The 24,933-nt window shown below is 30.3% G+C and overlaps 3 long non-coding RNA genes across 4 annotated transcripts in view; 2 read left to right on the forward strand and 1 right to left on the reverse strand.

Moving 5' to 3' along the window:
* Window positions 1-24,933, reverse strand: part of LOC127070096 (uncharacterized) — a 64,748-nt gene that overhangs the window by 30,117 nt on the left and 9,698 nt on the right. The window lies entirely within an intron of this gene.
* LOC127070166 (uncharacterized) lies at window positions 1,132-17,899 on the forward strand. Of its 2 annotated transcripts, XR_007784272.1 has the most exons (6): window positions 1,132-1,292; window positions 1,662-1,983; window positions 2,094-2,269; window positions 2,353-2,535; window positions 2,615-16,616; window positions 16,694-17,899. It is a non-coding gene; the product is annotated as an uncharacterized LOC127070166 (long non-coding RNA). The 2 variants fall into 2 exon arrangements; XR_007784273.1 differs by lacking the exon at window positions 16,694-17,899 and having other exon boundaries at window positions 1,136-1,292; window positions 2,353-2,552; window positions 2,615-8,877.
* On the forward strand, window positions 19,248-23,327 carry LOC127070200 (uncharacterized). The gene is made up of 7 exons (XR_007784335.1): window positions 19,248-19,821; window positions 20,225-20,280; window positions 20,372-20,580; window positions 20,717-20,972; window positions 21,908-22,079; window positions 22,166-22,408; window positions 22,948-23,327. It is a non-coding gene; the product is annotated as an uncharacterized LOC127070200 (long non-coding RNA).

Consider the following 24,933-nt stretch of genomic DNA (forward strand, 5'->3'; position numbering starts at 1 on the left):
ACACCTGACGAATAAGGTATAGAACAAAATATTACGGATGAGTTAGAGACAAGGTCCATGTTTCAAAAGGAAATGCTATGATGATATGATGCTCAGATGATATATAGTATTCCCTAGAAGCACTAGAAGAGTTTTGGAAGAGGTCGATAATTTTAGATAATGCAATATCACTGACCGATTACGCATAATTCAATGTGTGTTCTCCATGCATGAGATATATAGATTTGTACTTTTTTTCTCATTTTTTAAAATTCGACGTATAATGTAAAGTATCATGTCACTGTCGAAGAATTTTAAGAAAAAATTGACAATTTCAAAGAACGATTAGATACTTCTCATGTTGATTACTTCGCCGATTATATAATTTTTATTATGCAAAGAGAAATTGGAAAAAAATATTATTTGAATAAATAAATTTTTGGTCGACGTTTCACAAATGGAAATTCAAAATGTGGGTAATAACGTTCACAAGATATTGTAATTATGAGAAAATTTCAGCAATAAAATTAATTCCTTTTCATTTAATATTAATCATTAATAGGGGGCGATGAATTAATTGAAACGAAAGCGTTATTACAATATGCATTTATGCAATATGGATTATTTCATACGGTAGTTAACAGCAAAGGGCAACAGTAAGTCGGCTTAAAAGGGATTGGTGGACAAATCCGTTTCTCCCCACTCACATCATATTCAGCTCTTTCGACCGCGGAATAGGAGGTGTCGATTGAACTGCGTAAAGCCTATTCAAATGAATTACGCGAAAAGGGAAATAAATATAGCGAATGATTTTCTCTGAATCCATATTTTTTGGCACTGTGTAATAAAGAAAGAGAGAAGCTTGTTAACTTAAATAACGCAAAGAGAATTAGTAATATTAAGAAACAAATTTTCAAGCAATATTTCTTGCTCGATATTAACATTTATTTCTAAATATTTTAAACGATAAAAATGGGAAAAATAACAATAGTCGATTATAAATATTCTTCAGTCAATTTCAAAATTGTAAATTGTAAAGAACAGGAATGAAAAAGAAACCAGAAACAAAAAAAAGAAAATAATTTGTCCAGTTAATGCGAGTTCATAGTGAAATTTACTTCCCTCTGACCCACGACATTTCGGTTCTTTCTGTTGCGTAATACGCGGTATTGATTACCTTGCATAAAATGTAATGGCCCCTACCATCGAGCCCTGCCTTGGAGATCAGCTCGGTCATCCGACGAGGCAGTCTGGTGGAGGAACTCCTCTGCGGAAATCATCCTTTCAATAATTTTTGATCGAGTAATACGCAAGTAAGTGACAGATAATAGCATCTATACGCCTATATAATACTTCATTCGTCCCAAAGGAAACTTACAAACAATCCAATCGGTACAATTTTTTCGTTTTCATTAATCTGTTGTTCGTTATCGATATAAGGTAAACTTGTCAGGAGTCGTTAATATGTGATTTGTTATAACATTCCAATTCTATATTATGGAAATGAAACTAATTTTCTTCATCAATATCATCCTAATTATTATTTTGTTGCTTCTCGGAGAAGGTACTTTATATCGCTAAGAAGCGCGTGACCCGATTTACCTATGATGACTCGACAATTTCAATGAACAATTGAACGTCTATCCTGTCTTCACTAATCTACAAATTTTAAATTATTTCAGAAATATACCAGGTTAAACGAAGGCGAAAGCAGTTTCAATAGCTTAGAAATATTGCAAAGCTGCAGAATTGACTGCTATCTGAATTGTAATTACTTCCAAAGAAAATATGTGAATTTCAACTACGCTGCATGATAATTAAATATTCCGGATCCGAAATGAAACACATTTATTTTGGCAGTCCTTGCTCTTCCGCATATCCGACGATAGGTCATTTATGGATAGCATGAATATCTGACCATCAAACAGATCAGGAAATGAAAACGTTTTCCTTTTTAATCTTATATTTAAATGGTCGATCAATCAATGTTCTATTTATCGAATGGTAAGATATTTTGGAGATAAGATATAAATTTTTTATTCGAAAGTATAATATGAAATAAAAGATCTGTATCATAGGTACGTTTTATAATCAGTTACTAAATTTTCACACAGATTTTATGATGACGACGCGAGTATTTCTATTGATGAGAGGGACATTAGGTCTCTTAACTGTATCTATCCTTCATATTGTATTATTGTATATAAATCAAGAAGCTATATATTTATTAACTAATGTAATGAAAAATATTATATATATGGGAAGCAAGATGCTCCATGAAAGAGAGGAGGTAAATAATAATATAGAAATAAAAGTTTTAATATTTTTTCAAAGAATTTTGCGTTACATGTCATTCGTAATTTAATGTGTCAGATCATAAAAGCAGAGGATGAAGCTGATGCTGCTCACGAATTTATTACAAATCTTCCAAATGATCTCGTAGGCAAGTTAGTGAGAGAATCACCTAATTATCTGGTTTATGGAAACAACATGTTTCTATTGCTAGAGCATTACTGTAGCAACCATCGACATCAATATTGAATTTTAATACACGAGGTACGAAAATATCAGATGTAAGTAACTAGCCACGTATCTTATCCACTTTTCTATATTAATTTCGTATTTTATAATATAGTGCATTGAATCGTGAAAGCAGAAGAGTGGTCCAAGAAGGTGGAAATTCGAAATGAAGATGGAACATCATTAGCTACTCCTCTTGCGTTCATTATGTGATTCAGAATACCTAGGAAATGCAAAAGGAAAAAGAACATTTGTGTTTTTCCGACGAAATTTGGAAAAATCAATATGGCATTGTTTTATAAAGCTTGGAACTGTGGTACGAGGAAATGGGAGGGATTTACCTTCTTCAAAGGATCCAAACGTGAGCGGCTTTAGCTGTAGGCTATAAGCGACGGTACTCAGATCGATTTGTCGACGTTCCACGCAGGGCCAGGATCAAATGGGAATTGAAATGAAACTGAGGGAAGTATATCATACATAATAATTTAACATACAGGGACGATCAAAGGATTCACCGTTTTTGGAAGTAATAACGTTAACAGGGAAATACTTTTAAATTATACGTGAAATTGAAAATCCACGTTCACGTGATTTTTATTCCATCGATGCAAATTAAGTAAGCATTCGATATTATTAAGAAAGGAGAAATGCTGAATTCTGTATTTGATATTATTTCTCATAACATTCATGACATGTACTTAAAGAATATTCGTAATATTTAATTAGCGTTTTTCTTAAATACTGAAATTTGGACGAAGAATTCGGTAACACAAAGTATCTGTTTTTAATACGTTCTCCCATACTTATCGAGAAATACCTTCGTTTTAAACCTTTCGGTATTATCTCCCTCAATCTGCGGGTGCTCTAGTGCACGACTATCTGCGGCGGTTCGAGTAGCCGGGGATGAGTGAGCGGTCCTGTGTGCGTGTATGCGGACAACCCCTATTTTACCTTCATATAATTGGAGATTAGCTCTATAATTCCATTACCTATTTAGATTTATCGTTTGATAGCACGATTACTTATTTTGCAGAGTAGTGGATTATTTTCTTTGGAACAAATTGATTTGGAACATAATATACGAAATATTAGATAATTAGGATTATTTTTTTGCATTCTTCAATAGGGAGTAAATTTCTAGGAAAATGTTTCGGTTCATATAGAAAAATTAAATCAGTCGTGGTACATTGACGTCCAAATTATCCAGATAACTGCATGATACAGCTAAATGGATAATTGAATTATACCGCTAATCTTATTATCGAATTGTCTGCTTCGTTTGATGAGAGGGAAACTCATAAAAAAATACATTTCTTGTTTTTAAAATAAGAGAAGTGATGTACGTAGAAACGCCCACTTATTCCCGTCCACTTGAGCAGCACTTGAAAAGCGCGCACGGAGAGGAATAACAATGCATCGTTTAATATCATGGTGCTTGACGATAGGTACGAGGGAAGGTATTGCGTACGCGTAAATCGTTAAATTCCGATCAATACTCGTTAACAGGGAAATTTGTAGACATGAAGGATCATATATTTTTGCAAAAAAGAGCAAAATTTTGTCCTTTATAATTTTTCACGATGTCTATGATAAATGTTGAATCAATTCTTTTCCAACATTATCATCCCTCGCGTTATGTATGAGATCTCTCCGTTTTCTTGTTGGATGTCATCACTGTCACTTCTATCGTTTTCTTCCGAATTAATATTCATTTTTTCTAACCGTGTAAATGGAATTTCTCTTCGGTATTACTTATAGCACGAAACTCACTCGTGTTTGGAAATTTTGGATTTTCTCTTAATGAAAAAGAAATAAGTAAGTAAACGGGTTGGTAGTCTGAAATTGTATATTACCAAATCACGAAATGATACATAACAATAATATAATACTTTCCTGGTTTCCTGACTAATTTAGTCGAGGGATCTATTTATACTACTCGAAGTTTCAATACGAAGTGAGCTCAGCTTTGAAAATCTCTTTCCTGAGTTTTATGAATACTTGTTTACTTCATCAAATATCACTATATCGTACGAGGCATACTCATGTACTATTACAAACAAATCCTTTTCATCGCTCTCTTTAAGCAGGCTGGATAAGCATCCAGATCGTTGTGAACGTACTTCTTCTTCATAAAACCGATTGTTTTCGTACGTCCTCGTAATTTGATTATTTCGTTAGTAACGAATTCAATTGTTCTCTCGGAGGTGAAATACGTGAAAGAGAAGGTAATATTAGGTGAGAAAGAAATACGAAGAAAGATATTGTCCGAATACAAGTTTTTTATCATTATGCAATAACGAAAATGAATTTTTCGATAACTTGAGCAATATTCATTTGTTTACAAGAAAAGAAGGTAATATTTGGAAAAAATGTTTTCAAGCAAAATGGAAGTAGATATAACTTCCGAACATGAGAAATGCTTTCACGACAGTCTGAGCTCTTCTCTGATCCGCTGAAGGAGGGTTGTAAGAAGAACTTGTATATATAGTGATATTTGATGAAGCAAACAACCGATCCTAAAACTGGAGAAAGAGATTGTCAAAGCTGAAACGAGTTCTTATTAAAACTTGTAGTAGTATAAATAGGTCCCTCGACTAATTAATCAAAAAACCAGGAAAGTATTATTTTTTTGTTATGTATCATTTCGTGATTTCGTAAAATGCAATTATCTCCATTTTATTTATTTATCTATTTTTTTTTCTTCTTTTTTTCTTTTTTTCTTTCTTTCTTTCTTTTATTAAGAGAAAGGCAAAGTGCCCAAATACGCACAAGTCTCATGATATAAGATATAAGTAGTGAAGAAGAATGTCAGATAGGCATTCATACAGTCACGTTAGAAAAAATAAATATGAATTCGGAAGAATACAACAGTAGGGATAGTTATATCATTTAGCAAGGAAACGAAGAGATCTCATTGATGAAAGTGATGAAAATGTTGTAAAAGAATTGCTTGAAAACTAATCATAGATTTCGTAAAAACTAATAAGTACTTTTAAAATATATACTCTGATGTGAGTCGTTGGACCACGTCTGCGCCAATAAAGTTCCATCGATTTGTTGAGAGGTAACGACCGAAAGGACTCAGTGTAGAAATGATTATTACGTTATACGCACATTAATTGCTTACTCGGACGGAAAGGTCGAAAATGAAGTTAATTAAGGGGAAATGAACTTCTCTTTTATTATTGAACAAATATCTTTGAATTCGACATGTTACTTTTCTCTCTTTTTTTTTTCTCTCTTTCTTTACACTTTATAATCTGAAATAAACTAATGAATGTTGACTATTAATTTTGTTTTTATTTGTTTGCTTAAAATTGACTATCAATAAGAATTAATTTCTCCTTTTTTTTAGCTCTTGAAACTATCATTTCTTTTCGTTTATTACTCGATAATAAGGTATACAGATTCAGAGAAAATCTTTCGCCATATTCATTTCTTTTTTTTTTCGTTGTATCATCTTTTTCTCTATTACGTATCTCATTTGAATGCGCTTTACGCAAGCCAATTTAAATTTCCTGTTAAAATTTCCCGAAAGGGCTAAAAATTCGGAAAAATATACGGGTTGGGAGGAAATGAATTTCTCGATCAATTCCTTTTAATTCGACATAATATCATTCGTTTGAATAGCCGTACGACTAGACGAAATATATCTTTTCCAAATGATCTATAGATGAGGAGCTTTAGCTAGAGGGAATAATCGATTCGAATCGAAACGGCCGTTGAGGGGATGTCCGTTGACATTGCATGTGGAACATAAATCAAAGTAGAATTGAGATGGAATTGAGAAAAGTTTATCTTTATGGTATATTCTATATTTAGTAAAATATATTTTATATAGTAAAATAATATTTGTAATTCCCAAATGCATTATTCAAATGATTTATGTTCTCAGTAAGCGTATAATATAACATTGATATGATGCATCGCCTAACATAGTAGAAATCTATCTTACTTTTCGACTTACCGATCGACATGGCTGAAAGCATAAATTATAAATGTTTTAGGAAGATAGCCTTGCCATGAAATAATCTTTCCTTCTCAATAGAATCTTCTGATTCTACTTTCTTGGTAATGTCAATATTCTCTTTACGAAAAATAAATAAATTTGAATAACCAAATACCAAAAAAAGGTCACTCCCCCAAAAGGGGATAGACATAATTAGATATTACAAAGTAAAATGATCGAAAGGATATGAATATGCAGAATGATTCATAGGAGGAAACAAAGGCAGAGAAATAATCAAAAAGAAAAGTATCATAATAATAAAAAAAAATTATTATCTACGATAGTTTGGATTTAATAATAAAAAGAGTAGAAAAAATGAGTAGGAAAAATAGTAGAAATAAATTTATTAAATATTTTAATCTATCGCGTTAAATCTATCTATATATTAATCTATCGTATTTATTGGAATGCATTACAAGATGTTGATCCTCAATCTTGTAGGCTTCAATATAAATTCTCGCAAGACTCAAATGAAAGAAAATCCAAAATAATATATAAGCCCCCGATCAGCCGCGATAATCGAATGTGCATCATACGTATCAATTTAAACAAGATGCTCTCATATTTGAATTTTTTTATTTCGATCCATCAACCTGAATGTTTAGTCAAGGGTAATTTTTTTATACAGTCAGTTGCAAAAGACGTAATTATTAATAGAAGGAAATAGAACTATCTTCGTTAGTCATTTTTAAGTTCATTGCATATTGTTTTTCATTTGAGTCTTCCTAGAATTTGCATAGATGCCTACAAGATTGAGGATCAACATCTTGTAATGCATTCCAATGATTACGATAGATTGATATATAGATTAGATATTTATGACAAGTTTTCTTCTTCTACAACACTTCATTGCTTTTTGTTTCTATTAGTAGAAAATTATATAAAATAAAATATAATATAATTATAATTATATAAAGAAGTTTCCTTTATAATACACGGACGTATATATCATTAGGATCACAAGTGTTACAGTTCTCTGGTTTTATGCAACTTGATATGGGAAACCAATTTCTATGGCCATTGTCTCCAAAGCAATAAGAATATGGTACGATCAAATTAGAAATTTAAAGCAGAATTTTCACAAATTTTTCTATTATAATTATTACTCGCCGCTAATCAAGAAAATGAAAAATTACTTACAGCAGATTGCCAGGAATAGAATATACTCGTCGTAGTCATTAATATTCCCCTTAAATGGTTCCTTGAATTATGTGCTCGACTCTCCTGGACGTGTATATTTCTATCCTCTTGATATTTTATTCTGTTAAACACACTTCAGAGTTTTCTGAAAATAACAAAAATGTTCAATTAATCTTTTATTATATTTTCTCAGCATCCTAATTATTTATTTAAAAATTAGGATCCATATTCAGAATTTTATTTTTATCAGAAAAAATGTCAGAATCTCCTTAAAACATTCTGAAATGAACTTTCGTTTCAAGCAAATGGATGAAAAATAAAAACTAATTGGTTTGATCGCAAAAGCAAACGAAACCGGTTCGGTTGCGGATATGTGTCTCTCGTAGACAACTCGTCTCTACGTTCGTCTCTTTGTATTCTTATCATGGACTCATGCATCTCTATTCTAATTGATTAGCTGCCCGGCAAACAAGCAATTACTAGTTTCAGACAAGTATTAAAGAGGGATATTAATGGCTACGACGAGTATATTCTATTCCTGGCAAACCACTTAGTTTGTTGGACTCGTCAACAGGTAGTATCATTGAGACAGGAAATACGGAATAATTTCGCGAAATATCAAGCACATGTGCAACAGTTGGCTCCATATACGATTATCCGATTGGTTCGTATAAATGTCTAAAATGAAGTATCCTAATTCCGATAATCCTAATTACGCTTTCTCCTCGGTTTAATTTTAAACAATAATTCAAAATTATGCAACAAGTAAAATATCAATCACTGGTAAAATATAATATCTAATAATAGTAAAAATAAGTTAACCATAGCATGAAAAAATAGTAAGAAACTACGCAATTTTTTATAATCTACTATAAAACAATATATCGTAGTATTGGATATGAACTTGTGTAAAATAGGGCATAACATAACGTTACTAATATAAACTCATAGACACATATATAAAATTATCCTATTGTCTATAACATACAATATAAAGAACACAATCTGATGAAAATGAATCTTCGCGTTAGTTATTCAGAAATTTAAATAAGGTGCAACTTATCAAGAACATAAAGAAAAATACTAGCGAATCCCATTATCGAATCCAGTTATGCAGCCAATGTTCAGGTACTACGGTTTATATACTAATCATCTTTTCTTTCTTAGAGTTTTGTCTGGACACGATGTTGCCTCGATTAAAAATAAATTACTCCCAGTTTTGTCGATTAGCTTTTAATTTTTTCCTTTTTTTTTTTCGTTGAATTTTGTCTACATATTCGGAAGAAGTAAATATTTATCAAAAATTGAATTTCTGATGATGCATCCTAAACAAATATATGAAAATATGAATTCAATACCAACTGATTCACTTTCCTAGTACACACTCGTTCGCTTCTTTTCTTCTTGAATTTAAATTTCTTTTTTCACTTTCTTATCTTTCAATTTTCTTTTTCAACTTACATCTATTTATATCCATCTTAATTTAAGAAAGGGCAAGGATAATTCACGAAATAATAAATAAATATATAAATAAATAAGTTCGTAGATGGCCTTCATTACGTATAACATAAGTAAGTCATTGTAAAATTGATATACGTTTCTGAATGGAATTTTCTTTATTCTTTTCAGTCGAAAGGCGAATTCGATACATCCGTTATTACATATATGTATGGACTTATATCTACATATATGTACACTTGTGTATCTATGTATTTTACAATGCCTTACTTATGCTATATATTTTATAGGCCAATTACGAACTTATTTACTTATCTATTTATCTATTCTTTCGTCAATTATATGTGCCATTTTAAAAATTAAGAAGGATATAAATAGATGTAAGTTGATAAAGGAAATTGAAAGATAAGAAAGTGAAAAAAGAAATTTAAATTAAAGGAGAATAGAAACGAACGAGTGTGTACTAGAAAAGTGAATCAGTTGATATCGAATTCATATTTTCATATATTTGTTTAGGATGCATCGTTAGAAATTCAATTTTTGATAAATATTTACTACTTAGACACGATGTTACCTCGATTAAAAATAAATTGCTTCAAGTTTTGTCGATTAGCTTTTAATTTTTTTTTTTTTTTTCGTTGAATTTTGTCTTCATATTCGGAAGAAGTAAATGTTTATCAAAAATTGAGTTTCTAATGATGCATTCTAAACCAATATATGAAAATATGAATTCCGTATCAACTGATTCACTTTCCTAGTACACACTCGTTCGCTTCTTTTCTTCCGTAATTTAAATTTCTTTTTTCACTTTCTTATCTTTCTATTTTCTTTTTCAACTTACATCTATTTATATCCTTCTTAATTTTTAAAATGTCACATATAATCGACGAGATAATAGATAAATAGATAAGTAAATAAGTTCGTAATTGGCCTATAAAATATATAGCATAAGTAAGGCATTGTAAAATACATAGATACACAAGTGTACATATATGTAGATATAAGTCGATACATATATGTAATAATGAATGTATCGAATTCGCCTTTCGACTGAAAAGAATAAAGAAAATTCCATTCAGAAACGTAGTAGATAAAAGAGAAAATATATACATTAATTTTAAACAGAATATAATGAACTTACTAAGTAATAGGGAATATAATTGTGCTTCCATTTGTAATTAGAACTTTTAGAACTATTTGTAAGAAAACAGGTAGTACTTAATGAGGCATTACGATTCATAGATTGAAACACACTTTTATAACAACCCTATAGTTAGAAAAACATGGAATCATGTATCTCTATTCTAATTGGTTAACTGACCGGCAAAGAAGCAATATAACTGGTTTCAGACATGCAACTCAACTGATATGTTTGACTCGTCAATCGATAGTATCACCGAAATACCAAATACGGAAAAATATCACGAAATATCCAAGACGTGTGCAACAGTTGGATCCATAAACGATTATTCGATTGGTTCGTATAAAAGTCTAAAAAGAAATACCCGAAAACCCTAATTACGCTTTCTTTTCAGTTTAATTTTATACCATAATTCAAAATTATGCAACAAGTAAAATATCAATCACTGGTAAAATATAGTAACTAATAATAATAAAGATCAGTTAACCATAGCATGAAAAAATAGTAAGAAACTATGCAATTTTCTATAATCTACCATAAAACATATTATCGTAGTATTGGAATTGAACTTGTATAAAATAGGGCATAACATAACGACAGTAATATAAACTCATAGATAGATATAAAAAATTATACTATTGTGTATAGCATGCAATGTGGAACAGAATCTTATGATAATGGATCCTCGCATTAAATATTATAAAATTCAAGTATGATTCTACTTATCAAGAACTTGAAAAATGTATCGGGTGATTCCCAAAATCGATTTCAAATATGCGGCCAATTTTCAGATACTACGGTTTGTATGCTAATCATCTTTTCTTTCTTGGAGTTTCGTCGCTTTGGACTCTTTACCGTATCGATTAAATGTTAATTGCTCTAAGTTTCGTCGAATAGCTTTTAGTTTCTTGTTTTTTTGTTAAATCTTGTCTCCATATTTAGAAGAAGCACGTATTTATCAAAAATGGAGGATCCATCTATGCCAATATAAACAAATATAGGAAAATATGAAATTGAGAATGAGTCCACTTACCTAGTACATATAAGCTTGCTTCTTTTCTCGATGTCTCTTTTCTTCTTTAATATTAACTTGATTTTTTATTTTGACTTATTTTTCAATTTTCTCTTTAATTTTACATCCGTGGTTTACTGATGTTCGTATGACATATATGTATACACATATGTGTATATATATGCATATATATATATGTATATATATTTTACAACGCATTGCTTATGTTATACGTATTGAAGGCAAATTATGAGCTTATTTATTTATACATTTATCTATATCCATATGATTCTCAGAAATATATAAAGAGTATATCAGTTTATAGACAAATATATAAATAAATATAGATATGAACATTGGACTTTAATACGTACAAAGTACACAGTGCGGTGAAATATATATATATATATGTGTGTGTGTGTGTGTGTGTGTGTATATGCATGTATTTACGTATATATCGAATCAGTCTACCATCTGAAAAGAATAGAGAAAATTTCATTCATAAATTTCATTCAAAAGAAAAGAGAAAATATATAAACTAATTTTTAACAGAATGTAATGAACTTACCAAGTACTAGCACAAATAGTTTTAACTCCATTAATAATTACGCCTTGCAGGACTATCTGTAAGAAAACAATTAGTACTTAATAATGCATTACGATTGATAGATCGAAACACAGTTTTACAACAAGCCGATAATTAGAAAAGGAGACTCAAATATTAACATTCCAAGGGATATTTATATTATTCCAAACAATTCACTAAGCTTTAGTTCAAATAACGCAAATTATAGTATTTCCTCTGGTTAATATTATACAATAATATACCCAAGACAAATTGCTAGATATAATATATAGTGCAAGAAGATAATAAACTATACATCTTTCTATAGTATATTATAAAACGGTATATCGTAGTATTGAACACAAAATTGTATAAAATATAGTATAATGCGTTAATATTAAGTAGCATAAAATTTAAATAGGATTTCACTAACCGATAGCGCGTTTTTTATAACCTTCCAGATAAGTAACATTATCGCGATGGACAGGAACTTACATATTATTCTAAATCGTCCCTCTCTTGAAACCTCCAGGAAGTTGCTTGTAGGACGATTCGAAACAGAATAAATAGTTTATTCAACTTCCGCGGACGGCTCCTAACATCTTTTATATTGACTCGAGCATGCGCTGTTTCGTTTAATCCCCTCTTTTTCATATATTCACGATCCCCAATTATCTCTTCACAATGTTACCAACAATTTTGGATCGATATTACCGTAAAAGGAAGATTTCTGTTTGCTTTTATCTCTGTTTTCTCTTCTTGATTCTGTTTTCTCCATTTGATTCCCCATGTGATTCTCCATACTCGTATCTTTTCGATCATTTCACGATGTAAAAATCGAATTGCGTTTATCTACTTTCAGTTGAGGAAAATTTTTTTGGCATTTTATTTTTCATTTTTTGGCATTTTATTTTTGCATTTAATTTATTTGGCATTTAATTATTCATATTTATTTATTTTGTGCGAAGAGAATGTTGACATTACCAAGAAAGTAGAATTCAGAATATTGTATTTAAAAGGAATGGTAATCTCAGGGAAAATCTCTTCCTACAATATTTATAACTGATGATTTGTGCGATGTAAATCGGTTGACCGAATAACGATGGCTAGAAAGGAGTATAATAGATCTTTACTATGTTGGGGGAAATATTATGTAAATGTTTATTATATGTACGCTTATTGAGATATTTAATCATCCGAGTAAAACATTAGGAAAATGCTGAATAAATTAGAAATATTATGTTACTAGATATATAATGATGTCGTTGCTATACTGAGTTATACGTAATGAGAAATGAACGATTCGATTAAGGTAACATTTTCCGAGGAACTAATTAGTTTGGAATATATGAAATATCAGATAATTGGCAGTATAAGTGGATCGTTCTTTGAAATTTTCCTGTCGGGAATTAATTTTTCGGAAAAAGTATTCCTTCGTATGAAAGAACTAAATTAGTTGTGGTACATCGATCTGCTAATTAATTAATGCAGCTAAATAGCTAATTGAAGTACACTGCTAATCGTATTATCGCATTGGCTGCTTAGTTTAATAAGAGGAGAACGAACGACAAAATACCTTTCTTCTTTCGAAAAAATACCTTTCGTCAAAATAAGCGAGGAGATATACGCACGCACACCCACAGAACCGCGGACATATTCCCACTTACATGCTCTAGCGCGGATGAGAGAATATAAGAGCATCAGTGTGTGGAGAAAGATAATAACAAATTGTTTAACACGAACGTACACGACGATACGTATGGAAGAACGTAACGCATACATGCATTTTCATTAAATCTCAATCGTAAGATATTTGCGCTACGTAATAATTTAGTTCGTCCAAATACCTATATTTCTGAAAAACGTACATTATACATTATTTTTAAGTACATGACGTGAATATTCTGACAAATAATTTGGAACATTGAACCAAACACTTCTTCTCTTTTTAATTATATTGAATAATAATATAAACTGACGGTATAACGATGACACGGTGAGATAAACGTACTCTACATATTAACGCATAATTTAAAAGCGTGTCCGGGCTAACGTTATTATCCCGAAGAACAATGAATACTTTGATCGTATACACAGCTTTGATCATTTTCAATGATAAAGCTGCCTGAGTACCATTTCAGTTCCATTTGAATCCAGATTCCCTTTGCAACGGCAAACAAACCTACGATAAATCTTTCCCATAACACTCCATTATATCCTCTATCTAAAGCCACTTACCTTTGAATCCTTTCAATAACGTATATTCCATATCCTCGTATCACCATATGAATGAAGCTTTGTAATACAGCGCTATTTTAATTGACGATTACCTTGAGGCAATACTTTGAGGATCGTCGTCAACACCATTATAAATGTTTGTCCTCTTCTTCCTCTTCTTCCTCTTCTTCCTTGTTAATTGCAACCACGTAATGAAGACGCTATGGAACATAATTATGCGGATCACGTTTGTAAAGGAAATGCCTTCCTTTCGAACCCAGCACGTTGATTATTACTACAGCTAAGAAATAGCAAATATGTTTAGGAAACCGTCGATAATCGTTGATAGTAAAATGCCGCCGATCGTTATTATATAATTCAGTGTCCGCACATAAGATATATGGATATGTATTTTTCTGTTCTTCCTTTTTTTAAATTCGAGTTATAATATAAAGCGGCATGTCATTGCCTAAAAACTGTAACAAGGATCTAAAAATATTAAAGCACAATCTTTTTAGATGATAACACTGGTGAACAACTTCGAACGTCAATTTCTTGACATTCCATAATAGATGATGAATATGTTTTTGACGTAGGATTCTTTGAAAATATTCTCTTATAAATGTATTTGTTCCTGTAAGGTACTATATATTAGGATCATAATAAAAAAGCAGATACTCCTCGTTCTGGTCACTTCGCACACCATATTATTTGTATTATGACCAAAGAAGATATTGTTTACATGAACAACATCTTTGGCTGATTTTGTCACATAGGAATTAAAAATATGTATATTAACGCCCGCAAGATATTTTTGTTATGAGAGAATATTAATAAGAGAATTAATTTCGTTTCATGGAATGTGAATATTTGGTAGGGTGAGATCAATAAAAATAAAGCAGAAGCATTTGTAACGATATTCTGTTATGGAATATGGATATGGTAGTAAAACAGAAATCATAATATGTCAAATTAAAAGAGATCGTTAGAGAAGTCTTAATTAATTTCATCTTCTAGCTTTTCGTCTGTGAAAGCAATAAAGATGCATAGAATGTAAAAACTCTGTTTGTTCGGCACCCTCTCGGATGTTATCTGTCAGCAAATAGATGGTAATTTTTTGCGTAATCGTGGTCCATTGACTTACGTAATATAATATATCGTGACCGTGGAACTAACGAATATATTGTAATGATATTTAATTTATATGAATTTGTAGATATTGAAAAGCATATTTCATTACAAAATATTATCCCTTATAATTTTCTACGATATCTGTGATAAGCTTTGCAGGATTTTCATCCTTATCATCATCTATGAAATTTTTCCTGTTTTCATATTCGGTGGTATCACTATCACTGTTACCGTTCTTTTCTGGATTTATACTTGTCTTTTTGAAATTGCTCTTCACTATTTATATCTTATATCATGTAATGTAGTCGTGTTTGTAGACTTTGTCATTGTCCTAATAAAAAAAAAAAAAAATGAGTAAATGAATGCGTTGAAAATTTCTTTCTACCTCTAATTGTATGTTACGAAACGACCAAACGATATATACCCAAAGAATATTATTTTTCTGATTTTCGGACTGATTAGTCCAGGGATCTACTTATCTACTCGAAGCTTCATTACGGACTGGTGTCAGCTTTAAAAATCTCTTACTCCAGTTTTAGGATCGGTTGTTTACTTTATCAAATTACCTAACGAACAGAGAAAGAACATTGTTAGCTAGAGAATTGAAATTTAGGAAGTTTAGGAATGATTCTCGTTTATAGAAATCACTCCTTCGTTAACTTTTCAAAGAATATCATGTAAGTGAATACCATATATTTACATACTAAAAATAATTGCTATCTGTATATAATTCAGACGTCCTAAAGAATATTTTCACAACCTATCAATCTGTTAGTACGATTTCAATATTCTCACTATTTCTTCTCCGGGAGAACCTCACACTTATTTAATGAATCTCGAGGAATCATTGTTTCCATCGCAACATTCGTTTATATCATCGCTATTGGATAAATTTATAAGTGGCCATTTGTATACAATTTATTACATAATTCCAATTATATATTATAGAAATGAAAATAATTCTCTTTACCCATACCATTTTAATTATTAATTAAAATGCGTTTAGAAGAAGCCGCTGTACGATTTAAAAGGAATCATCTGATATATTTCTGGTAATTATACAATTAAAATGAATGAATGTGTATCAGAAGTCTTAACTAATCTACGAATTTTTAATTATTTCGGAGATATACGAGACGAAACGGAGGAGAAAGCAGTTACTATAGACCAGAAATATTGCAATGGAGCCTAATCGATTGCTAGTTGTAATTCCTTCCAAAGAAGATACACAAACTTCAATTACGCTCAATGTGATAATTAAACATTCGACGTCCCAAGTGACATATATTTACATTGTCAGTTCCTGTTCTTCCGTACATTCGACGATACGTCCAACAGGGATAGTGAAAACGCCCGATCATCAATCCAAATAGGATACGAGAACACTTTCCTCTGTAGCCTTATATCTAAATTGTAAATCAATCAATGGTGTGTTTATCGAGTGGTAAGATATCTTCATTATTTAATATAAAATCTATACCATAGGTATATTTTCTAATAATTTAATGAATTTTTACATAGATTTTATGAAGTCGACGAAAGTATTTCTATTTCTAAGAGAATTCTTTTCAAATCTTTCACGTGATATGAAACCCAAGTTGGCGAGAGAAGCATGGTGTATGGAGACAACGTGACGCCATTGCTAGCGCATTATTATACCAATCATCGATCTTGATATTGGATTTTAATAAACGAGATGAGATATAAGTAACTTGTCACGTATATTATCCAATTTTCCATATAATTTGATTCGTATATCTCTAAAATAGATCCAAATTCGTAGATTTGTTAAGACTTATCAAAGTCATTCGTTCATTTCAATCATATAACTATCGAAAATAAATCAGATGAAGCCTTTTAAATGCTACAGCAACTACTCCTAAACGCAACAAAATAATAATTAAAATGTTATGAATCAACAGAATCAATTTCATTTTTATAATATAGAAATGAAATTTTCTACTAAATCTAATCGTGTTTAAACCGTTTGTATTACTTGTAAAGCTGTTCTCTGGGACGTATAATAGCTAGGGATTATTTCGCGTATGACACACATTTGCGTATTACTGGATCGAAAATCACAGAAGGAATGACTTCCCCTGGCGAAGTTAATCTCATGCCGTCCCGTGAGACCACGCTTTCTAGATTCTAATTCTCTAACTAGAACGCATGGGGATAAAAAATTTCCCCTTTTCTATAATTATGTAATTATATATACTTTATTATGTTATTATATATACTCTTTGTTCAAAGGAAATTATCTCATGTATCTTGGAATATCCTAATGAGAATCTTATATATATCTTATAATAGAATCTAATAATAATTCGTCTCTTTTTTAATTAAAATAAGCACATAAAACTATAATTACTTGTAATATAATTAATTATTATAATAATAATTATTGTAATTATCAAGACTAATTCCTATGAAATTAATCGGATATTCATATACGAAATTCGCAATGTTTCTTCTTTCGTAAGTCCAACTTATACTTAAAAATAGTATTCTAATATTATTAGTTACTAATGGTATCACAATTTTCGTACCATGTAAATACTACGTAATTCTTATCGTCAACAATTCTGTCGTAAGAAAATCTTTTCGTCGAAATTTATATCTACTTCCATATTACTTGAAAACATTTTCTCAAAATATTACGATCTTTTTTTGTAAACAAATGCATATTGCTCCAACTATCGAAGAACTCTTTCTGTTATTATACAATAATAAAAAACATGTATTCGGAGAAAATCTTTCGTCATATTTCTTTGCTTCCTAATATTACTTTCTTACCTTTCACGTATTTTCCCTCCAAGAGAACCACACAATTAGTTAATCAAGAAATGGTCAAATTACCAGGATATATGAAAAGAATATCAGTCGGTTTTACAAAAAAGAAGTACGGTCACAACGGTCCGAGGGCTTCTCTGCAATGGCACGCGAATACGCCTCGTACGATGCAGTGATATTTGATGGAGTAAACAAGCAATCATAAAACTGAGGAGAGATTTTCGAAGCTAAACTCACTTCGCATTGAAACTTCTAGTGGAATAGATAGATAACTGGACTAATAAGTCAAAAAATCAGAAAAGTAATATTCTTTTGGTTTATATCCTTTCGTGATTTCGTAATATACAATTTGAGACTACCAATCCGTTCACTTACTTATTTCTTTTATTTATTAAGAGAATGGCAAAATTTCCAAACACGAGTGAGTTTCGTATCATAAGTAATACCGAAGAGGAATTTCAAGTAGACATTTATACGATTAGAAAAAATGAATATTAATAGGGAAGAAAACGAGAGAAGTGATAGTGATGACATCAAGCAAAAAAAACGGAGAGATCTCATATATACTGCGAGGGATGATAATATGGAAAGAGAATTCATTCAACATTTATCATAGACATCGTAGAAAATTATAAAGGACAAAATTATGATTTTTTCGCAAAAATATATGATCCTCCCTGTCTCCAAATTCTCTTGTTAACGGGTTTTGATCGGAACTTAACGATCTGCACTGACGTAATCGTCTCCTAGCTATCATCAAGCACCATCGTATTAAACGATTCATCATTATTTCTCTCCGTTCATGAGTGCTCTTCTCCGCGCTTGGATACATCAAGCGGTCAGGAACAAGTGCGCGGTCTATAAGCGTACATCTGTCTGATTTGAAAAGAACAGGAAAGGTATTTTTTCATTTGTTTTCCCCCTATCAAACCACACAAACATCTGGATGATAAAATGCTCTGTACATGCTCAATTATCTACCTAAATCCTTCATTTAATTACTCGGTTACATCTTTTGCAGAACCATATACGCGTCGTTGATTTAATTATTCCGTTCGAACGAATACATTTTCCTAGAAATTTGCTCCTGATGGAAGAACTGAAAACAATGGTCCATAATACCTCTAGTTATCTAACATTTCATATATTATGTTCCAAATTAATCAATTCCTAGGAAGATATTTTATTTGTCAATTTTTATTTGAGAACTGTTTATTTTTATTACGTATAACCGAGCACAGCGATTTTTCTCTGAATAGGCGCACATAGAATCTAACACTGTTATAATTTTCCTGCAGCTTAGTAAAGATCTATTATACTTCTTTCTAGCCATCGTAATTCGGTCAATAGATTTCAATTCGGTCAATGTCAACATTCTCTTCGCACAAAATAAATAAATATGAATAATTAAATGTCAAAAAAATTTTCCTACTCGGGAAGTAGATAAACGCAATTCGATTTTTACATAGTGAATCACATGTGGAATCAAATGGGGAAAAAAGAATCAAAAAGAAAAAAAAGAAATAAAAGCAAAAAGGAAAGTTCCCGTAAACGGTAGTATCGATCCAAAATTATTGCTAACATTATGAAGAGATAATCGGGGATATTAGCTTCGTGAATATATAGAAAAGAGAAGGTTAAACGAAACAGCGCATGCTCGAGTCGATATAAGAGATGTTGCTAGCCATCCGCGGAAGTTGAATAAACCGTTTATTCCGTTTCGAATCGTGCTACCAGCAAGTTCCTGCGAGTGTCCAAATAATATTCCAAACAGAAACGAATCAGAATAATATATAAGCTCCTGACCAGTGAAAATAGTGGATAGTATCTAGAAGATTCTGCAGAACACACTATCGGTTAGTAAAATGTTATTTGAATTTTATACCGTTTAATATTAACGTTTTATACTGTATTTTATACAATTTTGTGTTCAATGCTATACTGCTTATATTATACTATACTTTATAATATACCATCATATGGTTTTATAATATACTATAGAAAGTTGTATATCTTATTATTATTTTACACTATACATTACACCGTGCAGGTTTTCTTGGGTATATTATTGTATAATATTAAACAAAATATTATAATTCGAGTTATTTGAACGAAAATTTAGTGAAATATTTGGAATAATATAAATATCACTTTGAATGTTAAATTTGAGACTCCTTTTCTAATTATCGGGTTGTTATAAAAGGGTGTTTGGATCTATGAATCGTAATGCTTCATTAAGTACTACTTGTTTTTTTACAGATAGTTGTAAAAGTTCTGATTATCAATGGAAGCACAATTATATTCCCTATTACTTAGTAAGTTCATTACTTTCTGTTTAAAATTAATTTAAATATTTTCTCTTTTATCTACAACGTTTCTTAATGGAATTTTCTCTATTCTTTTCAGTCGAAAGGAACATTCGATACATCCATTATTTCATATATGTATCGATTTATATTTATATATATGTTCACTTATGCATCTGTTTTTTCTATAATGCCTTACTTACGATGTATATATTAGAGGCAAACTACGAGCGCATATATTTATATTTTTATCTATTATTTCGTGAATTATCTGCGCTGTCTTATTAATTAAGAAGGAAGTAAATAGATGTAAGTTGAAAAAGAAAATTGAAAGATAAGAACGTGAAAATAGATATTTAAATTCAAGAAAAAAAGAAGCGAACGAGTGTGTATTAGGAAAGTGGATCAGTTGATATCGAATTCACATTTTCATATATTTGTTTAGGATACATCATTTGTAATCAAATTATTGATAAACATTTACTTCTTCGGAATATGAGGACAAAATTGGCGAAAAAAAAGAAAATAATTAAAAGTTAATCGAAAACTTGGAATAATTTATTTTTAATCGAGGCAACATCGTGTCCAGACCAAACTTTAAGAAAGAAAAGATAATTAACAATTAAACCGTAGTACCTGAACATTGGCTGCATATTTGGATTCGATAATGGGTTTCGCTAATATTATTCATTATTTTCTTGGTAAGTTGCATCTTATTTAAATTTTATAGTATCTAACGCGAAGATTAATTTTCATAAGATTTTGTTCTTTATAATGCATGCTATGGACAATAGGTTAATTTTATATCCTATCTATAAGTTATATTAGAGACGCTACGTTATGCATTATTTTATACAACTTCATATCCAATACTACGATATATTGTTTTATAGTAGATTATAGAAAATTGCGTAGTTTCTTATTATTTCTTCATGCTATAGTTAACTTATTTTTATTATTATTAGATACTATATTTTACGTGTGAATTATCTTTTACTTGTTGCATAATTTTGAATTATTGTGTAATATTAAACCGAGGAGAAAGGCTAATTAGGGGTTATCGGAATTAGGATATTTCTTTTTAGACATTTATACGATCCAATCGTATAATCGTATATAGAGCCAACTGTTGCGCATCTGTTTGCTATTCCGTGATATTATTCCGTATTTGCTATTTCAATGATACTACCTGTTGAAGAGTCTAACAAACTAGGTGAATTGCTTGTCTGAAACTAGTAATTGCTTGTTTGCCGGTCAGCTAATCAATTAGAATAGAGATGCATGATTCCATGATAAGAATACAAAGAGACGAACGTAGAGACGACGTGTCTTCCGGAGACACATATCCGCAACCGAACCGATTTCCTTTACTTTTGCGATGAGACCTATTAGTTTTCGTTTTCAATTATTATACTATCAGTTTGCGTGAATCTAAAGTTCATTTCAGAATGTTTTAAGGAGATTCTGACATTTTTTCTGATAAAAATAAAATTTTGAAAATGGACTCAAATTTTTGCATAAATAATTTGGACGCTGATTAGGTATATTAAAAGATTAATTGAATATTTTTTATATTTTCGGAAGACTGAAGTATGTTTAACAAAAAAAGATATTTAAGGCATCAAAATTTTTTCAGGATCAATATTTATTAATGTCAATATGAAAATCATTCCATTGTAATAGTTCCAATAGAACTATTCGGAAGGAGTAAATTAAAAATATTTGAATGTTCATATATGTGATATATACTATTGATATTATCGTTATTGACATCAGTATTCATATAATGGAGCTTCTCGGAAAAATTAGTAAGACAGATCTATCGAAATAATTATATCGATCTTCGTTTATATCAGTATATGTGTACGTACTTATTTCTAATTTTTGTTCGTAGATGATTGTGATAATTGTCCCTTTTCACGTAGTAATTGTTTCACACGATCGAATCGACGGAGGAAATATAGAAATTTGTATAAAGAGAAATAGAAGGAAAAAGGTTTTTGATGCGGTGTTACCACAGATTGTTGAAAGTTGATATTCCATATGCAAGTCGAAAAGAGTCAATTGCAGAACAGAAGGAAATTATTAGAGAAAAATAATAATGGCTGCTATATACATCCATTCCTGGCAAACTACTGTAAGTAATTTTTCATTTTCTTCATTAACGAGTAATAATTATAATAATAAAATTTGTGAAAATTCTGCTTTAGTTTTCTAATTGGATCATTTTGTAGTCTCACTGATATGGAGACAATGATCACGGCGATTGGCTTCCCATATCATGTTGCATAAAACCAGAGAACTTTAACACTTTTGATCCTAATGGTGCATACGTTGGTGTTTTATTAAGGAAACTTAGTAAAATATTTGCAATAATATAAAAACACGTTTGGATGTTAACATTTAACAGTCTCCTATTTTAATTAATTAGGGTTATTACAAAAGTGTATTTCATTCGATCAATAGTGATAGGATACTACGTCTTAAGAGTTATCATGAATTGTACCTTCCAAAATCTTTAATAATAATAATTTGCTTAATTACGTTTATTCATAGAGGGAGGCACAGCCATTTTCGCTAATTCATTACATTTTTTTACAATTACCTTAAAGAAAAACTTATTCAATTTTTTCTTATGTACACGTAGGTGAATGTAATTTTCTTCATTCTTTGCAGGCGGCAGCGAAAGAACTTCGATGTTTATTCGTCGGAGTACAAAGAACTGATCTGGTAACTCCAAATCTAAAAGTCCAAGTCATTCATTTGTTGATTTTACACGCTACCAACAACTGCCATTTTTAAATTTAAGTCTAATAGAAAATAAATTAAAATTGTTTGATATACCGTCTGTGTTCCATAGCATGTAATGTTTAGCGAAATCTACTATTGCTTAAACAGTGAATAGTTTAACTCGTCGTTCATTTATATCGTTTAAATGAGTTTAAAATTATCAAAAGTATTAAGTTTGAAGTTTTCACCTTTAAAAAGTGAGAGGGAAGCGTCAGTCATTCCAATGTTCGTTTTTATTGGCATCACACGCAGCTACGAAACTCAGATGCAAGTATTCCAATATGAAAATCATAAATTATTTAAATTTTAGCTTAAAATTATTTTATGTTATTCGCGCGTTACGATATTCGTAATGTTTAAGCGAATATACTATCGTTTAAATATTACGGTTATGAAAATAATTCAAAGGGTTAAAAAGTGCAAAGGGTTAAAAAGAAAAATAATTGTTACAAAGTAGCCTGAAAAAAAAAGCAAACAAATATGTATTCAGAAAGTATTACAATTTCATATTCTCTATGTTTGCGGTATATGTAAACTGGATTTTTGATTTATATTTACTTTTCTCTTAATTTTTCAGAAATTCTCTCAAAAATTTATTAATCCTGCTCGGAAGAAAGATAAATAAGCATAAATTTTCATTTCTTGAATGAATTCTGAATACCTATTTATTTGCTTTTTTCTTTTGTTCTTTTCTTTTTAATTAAAATTCCTTTTTTTAATTTATTTTATGGTTTAATTTTCTTTTTAATCGTAAATTGATTTATATACTTAGAGATGCATACGCCGAGATAAATAGTTTATCATAATATATTAAATATATATGTTGACAATTATATTAATATGTATGTATACAAATGTATTTAATTGTTATACTATTATGTTATATGTGTGTTTGTGTGTGTATGTTTAAACACACATACACATAAAGTCTGTATATAAGAATAAGTGTTATACGAAATTATCGCTAATGTAAATTTTAACAGTATGTAATAAACTTAAAGGCAACTACAAAAATAGCTCTACATCCCTGTATTATTAATTACGTTTTACGCAACTGACTGTAGAAAAAAAATTATCCTTGACAAATGCATTCAGATTGATAGATCGAAACAAAAAAAAATAGTAATATGATTTATTTTAACGAGAGCATCTTGTTTAAAGTGATATGTACCATAGAAATATCATTATGCCGCCTGATCGGGGGCTTATGTATTCTTTTGGATTTTCCCTCTCTTGAATCTTCCAAGAACTTGCATGGAAGACTACTAGATTCAGTACCAACATCTTTAATCCGTTTCAATGAATACAATAAATTCAAGTATCAAATCAAGGTTTTCCTATCATTTATTTCTGTCATTATTTTTCATTCATTATCGAGATATTATGTCATCCACGGTTATCTCATTACAATGCTGCCAATAATTTTGAAACGAAACTATCGTAAATGGTGAATTTTTTTTTGTTTTTTCGTTCTTTTCTCTTTTTGAGTCCATCTCTGCTTTTGATTCCTCCTATCGATCATTCTCCATAACTATATCTTTTCGATTATTTTACTTTGTAAAAATTTAATTTTGCTTATCTCCTTTTTGGGGAGTGAATATTTTTTCGCATTTATTTATTGATATTTATTTATTTTTCGTGAAAAACACAATGACATTGCCTAGACAATAGGATTCAGAAGATTCTATTCAGAAGGAAAGATTATTTCATGGAGAGCTATTTCCTATAACATTTATAAGTTATGCTTAGCGCCACGTCGATCAGTTAGTCGAGTAACGATAAATAAAAAAAAGTATGATAGATCTCTATTACGTTAGGCACTCTATTATATCAGTATTATATTATATCTGTGCTTATCGAGAAATTAAATCA

This window comes from Vespula vulgaris, chromosome 17, assembly GCF_905475345.1.
Source record: "Vespula vulgaris chromosome 17, iyVesVulg1.1, whole genome shotgun sequence".
Classification (NCBI taxonomy): Eukaryota; Metazoa; Arthropoda; class Insecta; order Hymenoptera; family Vespidae; genus Vespula; species Vespula vulgaris.